Source organism: Solanum pennellii, chromosome 9 (genome assembly GCF_001406875.1).
Source record: "Solanum pennellii chromosome 9, SPENNV200".
NCBI lineage: Eukaryota > Viridiplantae > Streptophyta > Magnoliopsida > Solanales > Solanaceae > Solanum > Solanum pennellii.
This window is the reverse complement of record NC_028645.1, coordinates 54,570,867-54,579,587: the sequence shown is the minus strand read 5'-3', so window position 1 is coordinate 54,579,587 and position 8,721 is coordinate 54,570,867.

The following is an 8,721-nucleotide window of genomic DNA, read 5'->3' as shown; positions in this document are numbered from 1 at the left end:
GAGTCTGATATGATATTCTGATATCCTCATGTATTTCCTTCTACCCCTAATCTAGCTTGAGCTAATAATTCCTTTTGTTTCGTTCTATGTTTTGGAGCCATGTGTGTTTTAATTGTTCCATGATATTCATAACTTATGAATGCTTATGATGGCTCATGTTGTTGTGCATTAAATGTGAGTTTTCTATATGCTTCACATGACGAATTCTTGATAATGCTTTATTTATGCTTTTTTAGAGTAAATTGCATAAAGTCTCCATGAGATTTTGTTGAGTATGCTTATAGCATGGAGTATGTAATTCGTTACGAACATGGGAAATATTTAATGTGTATTTCCTACTTCATCGTGATGCATTGAATGTGTTTCATATGAAGGTTATGTTTCCTCTCTCATTTTGTGCATTTTATGATGTTTCATGCATGATAAGATTCTAGTCTTGCGACTTTTCTTCCACAAGGTATCTAAAATGTTATTCGAGGGAGAATGTTCTCAAGTGGAGATATCTTAATAACACGGAAACTTGTAAGCTAAACTAGAGCTAAATGTGAGGGTTAGAGTCAAGGAAGGAGGGCAAGGGACAAAGGAGTGGGCTAAGTAAACCTTTATTTGTGAAGGAATTTCCCCACCTACCACGCCCACCACCACGGCTCGTGGTCGGCTAGATAGTAGCACTACAAAATCTGCCCAAAACAGTCCCCTCTTTACGAGCCACTTCATAAATCATGGTGAAGACCACAATACGTTGGAAGGCTCGTAGAGGGGAGTTTTGTGGTAGAGGATGAATGAGAGGTAGCTTAGCCAATGTTTCAAGGCGCAATAAAGGGACCACTACTCATAGATCTCATCATGAAGATTCCTTGGGCTTGTGGGCTAAAGTCACTTGTTTCCTACCCAACACCTCAAGTCGACGAAGGGAACCACAACTAGTAGTCATGACCATGTCTCATGGGACTCCTCATTAGACCTGGCAGCTCCCTTAATGTGAAGGATGTTTCGGGTAATTCCGATTTTAGTCGAACTTAAGTGAGGTCATTTTTATATAACTTAAGGTTACTATATATGTAGTTATTACTCAAAAACCAACCTATTCAACTTATTATTTCCAAAGCCCAAATACATTTCAAAAGTTCATCCTCTCCAAAAATTCTCTCACAAAAAAACTCACTGAAGATGAAGGAGAAGAAGGAATTCAAAACTAGAATTCAAGAAGCAAGGTTTTCCACACAAAATCCATGGAGTTCCTTTAGAACTCCATGAATGATATCTTGCATTCATGTAGTTCCTTCACAACTCAGTTTCAAAAGAAAGATTGAAATCCCCCATTGTTAGGGTTTGATCCAAGAGTGATGGATTCCTTTTAAATTTGATTCTAAAGATTGAATTATGCTATTATAAGCATGAATTCATGATTTCATATAGTTTATGATGAATCCGCAAGAACCCATGTGACTCCCTTATTTCTCAATTTTGTTCCGATAATGTGATTCTTTTTTGGTGAAGGTGAATTTGATGAATTTATACACGACGTTATACAATCAAATATATTTTAGTGAAATCCATGTGTAATGCTTAAATTCTAGATGTCTTGATTGATAGTAGGGATTGAATTTTGAAAGGATAAGTTGATGAGATTATGCATGTTTTCATGAAGTTTATGTAAATGCTTTAAGAACACCTTGAGGGTTTAATGTCAATGAGTATGTTGTTGTTGTGGGCTTATTGAAAGTTTATTCTCATGAACTCATAATTAACATGATGTTAATGGTTCTCTTATGTAATTATGGTTCTAAGGTTGAAAGGATTTCTCACCTAAATGAATCAAAGATACGATACACATGTAGAAATGGATGGTGAAAGATTTCCTCAAAAATGATCTAATGAGCTATCCTAATGAATTAACTCAGCTTGTTTGCCAAGGACATCCTTCCATGAGGCATAATATAAGTAAGATTTAATAAGTATTTTAGTGGGAATCATTCTTAGCACCGAGTGGATATTGACAATAGTAAGGAAGCTCTACTGTTAGAAAAGGTCGGGTTTCTAGAAGATGTCTCATGAGATGGAAGCTCTCCCGTTAGTTGTGGTGGGGTTTCTAGTAACAGTCTCCATATTCCATAAACTACGTTCCCAATAGGCCATTTAGCTAGTGGATAAACCTAAGCTACCAAATAATGGTTCTTCCTTAGGACACTAAGATAATGCTTTTCGATGTGGCGAACACCAGGTGATTATGTTATGGCTCATATAGTCTCATATAAGTTAAGGCTTATTCCTATAACAAGAACATGGACATAAATGATGAAGAAAGGTTACATTAGGAAGTATTTTTCATGAGTTCAAACGTTTGAAAGATGATGTTGAGTTACCATGTTTGTGATTTATGACCTCTAACCTTTTATATGAAATTTAAACTTGTCAAATTGCATGACATGAAATATAATATCTCTTTTTAGAGTGTTTTAATGTTTTTATGCATAGATATCATACTTGGTGTATTTTTATACTAATTTTGCCTACATTTTGACCCAGTGTAGGGTTTGATTTTCGAGGTGATAATTTTTGTGGCTATATATTGGACTTGAGTATCTTTCTGAGCTTGGTGAGTCCTCATGGTTCTAGGATATGTTTTTCATATGTTTTAGTTTCTTTCATATACTTAACCTTTTCGGGCTTTTATATGGGCAAGGCCCTATTTCATTCAAATACCGTAATAGATGGCTATGTTTAGACTAAATGTCTATAATTCTGCTTTCCTTTATGAAAATTTTTAGGCCTGAATTGTGTTTTTACTACTATATTTTTATTGCATATGCTATGAGAACTGTTGTATTGTATGGAGTCCTTCGAGTTCTATGTGCCATATTACATCTAGGGGTACCCTTTGGTCGTGACAGTCAACCATAGTCTGTGAGAACTGTAGAAGCGTCTCTGAGTTGGTCACCCTGCCAAGTTACTTGAGTTCCAAGACCACAGCTCAACCTACAGACAACAGGTTAGACCACAGTCTGTTGTTCAATGGAACAATATCAGGTTTTTGTTGACCAAAAACTCACCACAATGACAAGCCATGGGTCAGACCACAATCCATCGAGTGGGTCCGTTGGTGGTTAGCTTTCAATTATGATAAAGGGTAGTTGAGTCTTTTCCTAATTAATTAGTTCTTATATTTATGAACCCTATATAAGATTCTTAAACCCCCCAAGTTAAACCATTCACTTAATTAATTAAAAATCAATAAAAGAAAAACCAAATCTCCTCTCCAAAGATTTCTTTCTAGAAACATAAAGAAGAAGAATGATTCAACCTACAGTTTCAAGTAAAGGTCACTATTACTCCATTGAAGACTAGATTTTGGATTGAATGTGTGATAGTTTTCATCCATTGATTCCCAAATTCCTATATTTAAAAGGGTTGAAGTCCCCAATTGACTTAGGGTTTTCTTCAATTGTCATGGGTTCTCTTCATTGTCGACTCTAATGATTTATTTATGATGTCTTAGGCGTGGTGAAATATGATGATTTTCCTATGAACCCATGTAATCCCCATGTGTTTCATGTTATTAATCATATGATGTGGGTATTAATGTTCATGGAATAGTTTTATAACATTATGTCTTGAAATATTTAAATGTATTTATGATGAAAGTAATACCTAATATTTCCTATGTATGGATGATTGAAAGTGGGATTTGAACCTCAATAGGTTAATTATAGGCTTATGCATTTTCTACTTAAATATATGCAAATGTTTTAAGGGTGATTTGGGAGTAAAGTTCCATGATGATGTTGTGTTGTGAATCAATATTATTATGAACATATAATAGCATGATTTGAAAGGTTTTCTCGAACAGAAGAGGATTCTTAGGTTGAAAGGCTTTTTCACCTAATTGAATCAACCTGTAAGAGTTATATTAGTGAAACTATATTGCATTGGTTGTCCAAGGGAAACCTTTAAATGAATAATGAACTCAAGTGAGAAATAACTATTCCATGGAATTTATGCTTATAACCGAGAGGTTATTGATGGGATGGAAGCTTTCTCGTAGTAGATGTCGGGTTTCTAGAAGAAATGTCATGAGACAGAATCTCTGCCATGAGTAGAGGTCATATTTCTAGTAGCAATCTCCCTATCCCTTAACAATATACCCCCATACGTTGAATAGAATGTGGATCCACTTAAGCTAGAAGTTCATGGTTCTACCCCATAGTAAGTAGGGCAACCCTTTTCATTGTGGGAGACATTGGGATTATTTTATAACTCACATGTTGTCTATGTGGGTAGAGGCTAATCCACATAGGTAATAATTTACAAAGGTTACTTCAAGGAGGATCGCATATGAGATCAATAATTTAAAGGTTAAGTTAGCTTGCATTTACCATGATTCTACGAATTATGTTTTCTCACTGTTTTATATAATGTTTTAACTTTCTCAATTGCATGTCATGTAATAAAATTTTCCTTATAGAATCATTTAAATATTTTATGTATTATTGTAATACTTGGTACATTGTTTTGTACTAAGTCATACATTGGCCTACATATCCCCAAATTTAGGGTTTGACAGTGAGGTTACTCAATTTCGTGTCTAGAGGTTGCTTTGACATATTTTTGTGCTTTCGGTATCCTCATGTTTTGCGGACGGAATTTATTGTTTCACTTTGTTTATTCTATATTTTTTCAACATGATTTATGGGCTAGGACAAATTCATTTCAGTTGTATTATATTGCTATGTGAGACAAGTTTTTGAGACTTCCATTTTTTGTTCCTCATATGTTTTGGCTTTGTAAGACCCATGAGTTAGAGTGTCTAGAGACTAAAACGTTTTCATTAAGTTTATAAGGTCATAAAATTACTTATAATATGGTTTAGAGGCAGTGTGTAAATTTGGGGTGATTTGGAAGTCGAACGTCACGGGACAACCAAAACGTTCGACGACTAGTCACCTGTATGCCTCATGTGTCTATACATGTTTATATATTTTATTTCATGAGCTTATGAAGTCTTGAAATGCGTTATAATGATTTTTAAAGATTTTATATGGAATTTCAATAAGTTTGGAGGTCAAACGACCAAGAACGTGCAAGGCGTTCGAAAAATGACCCTTAAAACGCTCAAGTGTGTCTTCATGGGGCCTAGACTGTTTGGACGAGTTTCGAGTATTTTTTTTGGTTGAAACTCATGTTGGAGGTCTACAACATGTTAAGGGTTTCATTTACGTTGGAAACTTCTGGGTGCGACTTCTTAAGGGACCCGAAAAAATTAGATAAAGACCAACCGATGGAAGCCAAAGGACGACCAATTGATTGACCAATGGCCAGTCGATGGGTTCCGTGGATGGTGGCCTGTAGCTACTGCATTGTGACTGTTTTATATAAGGGGTGAATGGAAATTTACCCCACGTCCTAAACTGACTATAATTGATTAATTTACCTATATCTGGGTGTATATAAAGGATCAAACACGTGATGAACCCATTCACAATCTCCTCTCACGAAATTGAACTTTTCCCTCCAAAAATATTCTCTCTAGAAACCTCCATTGTTGTTGAAGCTCAAGAACAGCTTGGAGATTGGATTGTCATGATTTCTTCACCATGTTTTAGAGGTTTTCATGTCTAAAAAGATATGGTTATCCTTCATCTCTAAGTAACCTTTCACTTGGAGAGTTAATCTTAATGTTTTCAAAGAAAGTTTCATGATCAAGCCTCCTCTTCTTCAATCTATCCATGGATTCCTTCTCAAAATGTTTTTAATGATTAAATCATGATGAATTGGTATTAATGTAATGGTTTGAACGTGATTTTACTCCAATTTCATGATGAACCCATGTTCCCTCTCTAAATCGATTTAGTCCTTGCATGGGATTTGTGATCTTGACTTGTTATCGATTGAATTATGATTCTATTATGTTGAAGTGGTTATATCTACTGTTGTTTACGTGAATTGGCGTTGAATTGAGGATGAAGAATCCATGTGAATTATTGTATGAGAATTTGAACATGTTTAGCTTAGTTTTCTATAATTCACTGTAACATTGGCCTCTTAATGATTTAATGTGATATTCGATTGTGTAGGGATGGTTGTATCTACTGTCTTAATTTGATATTATTTATGAATTGTAAATAAGTGATGTTGATCAATGTCAATTTTAGCCTATGATTCTTCTACTTTCCATTGATGTCAAAAATATAATGTTCACTGTGATGTAGAGGTTACAGCAATTGTAGTAAGATTTCGTGTAGATTATATTGTCCTTAGATACTGCCTTATATTGATGATATTAATGAATTGTGGGTATGAATTCTTGATTAGCAAAGAAAAGGAGTCTTAGCATGAATTGATCTAGATTCTTCTAGCCTACAATTTGAATGTTGTAATTAAAATTATGTGATCTTAATTCTAGGGTAGATGAAGCATAATTTAGATTTTATTTATATCTATTTAGCTACTTCCGCAAATGTATATTATTAATACATGATGATTGATGAGACAAACTATGGAAGTTACATGATGATCTATAACTACTTTCTACCATTTATGTGATGTACTGCACTAGTTGTATCATGCTCTTGTGACAACTTGTACATGGTTTCGTTTATGATTTAAGAACTTATAGATACTTTTCTATAATTTATAGCTTATGAGAAAGGAGTATTGATCAATGATTGATGAATTGGTAATGATGGCTCATCTCTCTACTTTTCTATATTAATGTAGTTTATTAAGCCTTGAATGACATTGTGTGGTATGGACCACTTATGGTGGCGGTGTTTACTTTATTGTCATTATATATGTGTTGGCCTTGAAGGCAAATTGACAAACATATGAACATGTGTTTATGATGATACTATGAGAAGTTTATGCCTACTTTCCTATTATAGTTGTGATCTATGTTGAAAGACCATTGTATAAGCATGTATACATCCATGTTAGGGTAAAGTATAGGTGCTGCCATTAATAAGATAAAAATTGTTAATAACTCCTTACCTATGTACCCCTATGTGAATGCATGAATAGTACAAGTTAGGAGTCTTAAGTGTAATATGAAGTTCACTTGTCTCCTATGCTATTGTGTGTTGTGTGGTCTATTCTTGAAAGAGTATCATGGTATAAGAGGGTGGCTGCCTCAATCTGTTGTTGTTAGCCATTATGTGATCATGTTGACCAATATACACACACACACTCACTTACATGCATGTCACAATTAGTATAGGTCATGGTGTCTAAATGAAAGGTAGTTCTCGTATTCGCTAGTGTCTACTACTATGCATGTTAAGATGATGTTTATGAAAATATGATATGTGTTTTCTTAGCTAGGATGACTTGATAGGTGTACTAGTACGGGAAAGGGTATGGGACTTTGCCTATACATTGCACATGTGTACCTTGATAGGATAGTTGTAGTTTTGGTTTCAACATATATGAATATGAATATATGAACATGTGTGATTTAAGGTGTTATGTAAAAGTTTTGCTCACATATAAGTATACACACACTCATGAATGATAATCTAGTCAATAGAGGAGCCTTGAAAAGGTAAGCTCAAGTGTATCCTAAACTAGATAGTGCTAATACATATGCTATGTCCATGTGAAAGGATCTTCTCACATGATTTAGGTTGATGAACTTTCATCTAGGACCTATGAGCTAAGCATATGAGGGGATGAATCTCTTTAGCCTATATTTTATAAAAGTAATGTAATAATGGTTTTTCAATAAAGGGAACTTATCTTAGCACCGAGTGAACTTGAATATGAGTGTGTGTCCCTTCCTATGGTAGGAAGGTAGGTTACCATAAACCTCATGAGGTGGATAACCATAATGCCTCAATAAGCATAAATAGGGTTTCCATAAGTGAATAACCATAATGCCCCATTTTGGCATAAAGAGGGTTTTCACATGTACCTCGAAGTTCCATAACTATGCTTGCCACATAGGATCTAGCAATGTGATGTCACTTAGTATGCTAGCATGTGTTAATGTTCTACCTTGTATAGGTAGGAACATCTTCCATTGGTGTAAGGCTCTACAACACCGAATTCCATGTTTAGCACCCATGGTCTTAGTGTCGGTTAAGGCTATAGTTTCCCTAAAGTAAAATTGACAATGGAAGTAAATGAATAGGATCTTAACTAGGAGGACTTAAGGTAAGTTACTTAGGATATGTGGAAGTAATGAACCCATCTAGACATTGCACAAGTATCTTTTTAGGAAGTCCTAGGAAGGAGACCTAATATGTGATTATGTTTATGTCCGTATGCATGTGGAATAATGTGTTACTATATGGTTTTGCATGATGGTAGACTTATGATACAATTTGAACTTGAAATGCTTCGTGACTACCTATGGAAGCATGCTACCCTAATAATACATGTGGTCCTTGATAAGTTGCCTAGCATAGATAGGAGTCTTTTGTATAGACTTGATCCTAGGTTTTATGATAGTATTCTTGCCTTGGTAAAGTTTTGTATCTTATATTGTCATGCTTTCCCCATCAATTGCCTAAATGTTGCATTTTTTGGAGTTTTAATGCATGTTCACTGTAAGATTTTTGAAATATCAACTAACTTGTTCTTTGATTGGAAGTTGATGAAATGTGTATATAATCAATGCATATGAACATTATAATGAATGTAAAAAGGAAAATTGCTATTAGGAATAAAGAAGAGAGTCTTATGGCATGATGAGTTGTAGAATTGTTTCTAACTTCTATTGTGTTG